Source organism: Colossoma macropomum, unplaced genomic scaffold (assembly GCF_904425465.1).
Source record: "Colossoma macropomum unplaced genomic scaffold, Colossoma_macropomum, whole genome shotgun sequence".
Lineage (NCBI taxonomy): Eukaryota > Metazoa > Chordata > Actinopteri > Characiformes > Serrasalmidae > Colossoma > Colossoma macropomum.
In genome coordinates, this window is record NW_023494788.1 from 38,787,827 (window position 1) to 38,790,923 (window position 3,097).

The 3,097-nt window shown below is 37.6% G+C and overlaps 1 long non-coding RNA gene across 1 annotated transcript; it reads right to left on the bottom strand.

Annotated features, from left to right (window-relative positions):
* Positions 1-284: 284 nt before the first annotated feature.
* Positions 285-1,128, bottom strand: LOC118807309. The gene is made up of 3 exons (XR_005007192.1): positions 1,044-1,128; positions 437-480; positions 285-345 (listed from the first exon to the last, which is right to left on the bottom strand). It is a non-coding gene; the product is annotated as an uncharacterized LOC118807309 (long non-coding RNA).
* Positions 1,129-3,097: the final 1,969 nt, after the last annotated feature.

The following is a 3,097-nucleotide window of genomic DNA, read 5'->3' on the forward strand; positions in this document are numbered from 1 at the left end:
CATCAGCAGAAACAACAAACCCCTACACAGTCCAAAATTAAGAGAAATAATAACACAATAATAAAGAAATAAGACACAAATAATAACAAAAGTAGATAATGAAGATCACAGAACTAACCTGGAGATCATGTGCAGCTCTGAACATCCCAGTAAAATAACAACATCCCCAAACTTCACTACTGCTCACTAAAGGAAAGAGATCTAGCGATGAGAACGATGAGCTTTAGCATTAGAACTTCTCACTTGAGAGTACATAATGTCTTCAGGCTGTTCTCTCTTCACCCGTCCAGTTTTGGGTTTGTTCTCTTTGAAATGGATGGGAGCGTAATTCAGACTCTCAGCAGTCTGTGAGAAAGAACACGAAAGGTTCAGTAAGTTCTGTGTGGATTAAACAGTATCAGCATCTTCTGAAAGTGTTACAGAACACAGGTGTTACCTGACTGGTTGTGTTCTCTGCTGCTGAGCCTTGTTGTTTTCTCACTGTGGTGGATACAGAATATACAGCATGACGTTTGGATCAGGCAACATTCATTTTGCTAAGATGACATTTGCATTACTTTCACCACATTTCAATGTACAGTCACACAAGCATATCACTGTTGTTGGATAAAAAAAAAAACCTTGTATCTCCAAAATGGTAACTTTACAGGAGAAAGTAAAAACATACTTTACTTTTAAAGTAAATCAGTGGAACCAGACTTTTTTCCAAGTCATTTTGGGACGTTTCTTTTGGTCCATTCTTAATGAAATTTGCACACAATGTGAAGGACAACAGGCATTTTTAATTCAAGTCAAAAACTGAAAAACGAGGTTTTCTTCCGACAGCAGCGATATGTAATGCATAAAACTGTATATCCACATCCATGTGTTCTTTCTTTCTTTCTTTCTTTCTTTCTTTCTTTCTTTCTTTCTTTCCTTCTTTCTTTTTTGCATAAACTCTTTCTGTAACACTTTATCACATGGCATTTGTTCTTAGTGAGGGAACCAGCTGAACTGAACACTGTGATTAACATAAAGAAAAGACTGTAAAATCCTCCACTCACCACTGCAGTGGTCACTGTTTCTCCTTTTACAGATTATAAAGGCTTGAGCAGAGATCACAACCACACACACTCCCAAAGCTGCTCCCAGACAGATCACAACAGGATCCACAGGCACCTCTGAAATAAATAAATAAATAAATAAATAAATAAATAAATAAATAAATAAATAAATAAATAAATAAATAAATAAATAAATACTGTACATTTCTGTTCACAAATATTCAAACCAAAAGAAAACATTATTTTGGAGGACTTGAACACAAAGTTATTCAATATTTATTCAGGCATTATTTAAGGTTAACTAACCCGAATTACTAACATATTTTAAAGTTAAAAATAAAATTCTCCTCCCATTTTCATTTAGAATCTGAATGCACTTCAAAATTTTTAGAATTTGTTTTTCCTATACATTTGAGTAGATTTTATTAAAACACTGAATCAAATTCATGTCCTTATAAAATGAAACTATGGGCGGCACGGTGGCGCAGTGGGTAGCGCTGTCGCCTCACAGCAAGAAGGGCCTGGGTTCGATTCCCGGCCGGGCGACCAGGGTCATTTCTGTGTGGAGTTTGCATGTTCTCCCCGTGTCTGCGTGGGTTTCCTCCGGGTACTCCAGTTTCCTCCCAAAGACATGCAGTCAGGCTGATTGGACATGCTGATTTGCCCCTAGGTGTGAATGTGTGTGTGATTGTATATGTATGTCTGTCTGTCTGCCCTGCGATGGACTGGCGACCTGTCCAGGGTGTATCCTGCCTTCCGCCCAATGACAGCTGGGATAGGCTCCAGCACCCCACCGTGACCCAGAAGGATAAGCGGTTTAGATGATGTATGATAAAATGAAACTGCTCACAACTCTGCTACTTTGTCTTTGGAGGCCCTGTACTGCTCATTAGATGCCACCTCTCTGACGCACTCTGAACAAAGACTACTTTTCATGCATTTGGTCAAAACAACTAGTTTTTACTTTTATTTACTAGAAAATGTTTAACAGTTTATACTTTACTTTCATTCAAGTATATTTTTGGCTTCATACTTCAAAATGTAATTCTTACATTCATATAAATATAGTTTCTCAGGTTTTATCCCACTCATGTGTTAACAAGTAAATTAATTTTACTCAACCTGAATAAATACTTTAAATGAGCGATTCTTTCAATGTAGTTTTTTAAGTTGAATATACTAGTTAATTGATTTGTTACCACATGAAGTAAATTTTTTAGGTAGATCTGACGAGCCACTTTTTACAGTGTACAAAAATTCTAAGCTTGCTAACTAATGATGTTTTATTTAGTACGACATCATTAATTACTTGCTAATAGTTTAGTAGTCGTTAAGAAGCAGACTTTAAAATAGTGTTAGCAAGTAATGTCATTTTCTCAGGAGCGTAAAGACTGTTAAATGATGTCATGCACAACATAATTTATTCATTCAATGCAGCTGAAGAATACTGTCAGTTCTGTTATGCCATCATGCAAATGATCAATGAACAATAGATTTAAACTTCTAAAATATTGCTTACGAAATTGTACTGATGCTCCATTGCCAACAATGATCTTCCCACAAGCAGCCACAGCGCAGTAGTAAGTTCCAGTATGGTGGTCGTCGAGGATGTTCTTGGAGAAGTTGTACACACAACTGTGTGTAGAAGAGCTGATCTCACACTGACGGCTGCTGCTGCTCTGATGAGTGTAAATGATTTCAGGAAAGGATTGTCCTGCAGCAGCTCTGAACCAGAGCACTCGGAGTTCTGCTGCTCTGATCTCAGAGAGGACCGTGCACTGCAGGTTCACCCACTCTCCTGGAGAAAATGACCCCCGTACTGGTGTTTGGAGCACTGATATGCCTAACTGAGGTTTATCTGGCCAATATAATGAAGACATTGTAAGATCTTAGTACATATATTTTCTTTACTTAGACAAGCACGTGAGTATGGTAATTAAATGTAAAATGGTCATTTATTACCTGTCACGGCTAAGAATGTGCCGTGAGAAAATGTAATGGTGTTCCCGTCTCCTACACCACAGAAGTACATTCCTTCATCATCTTTAGTAGTT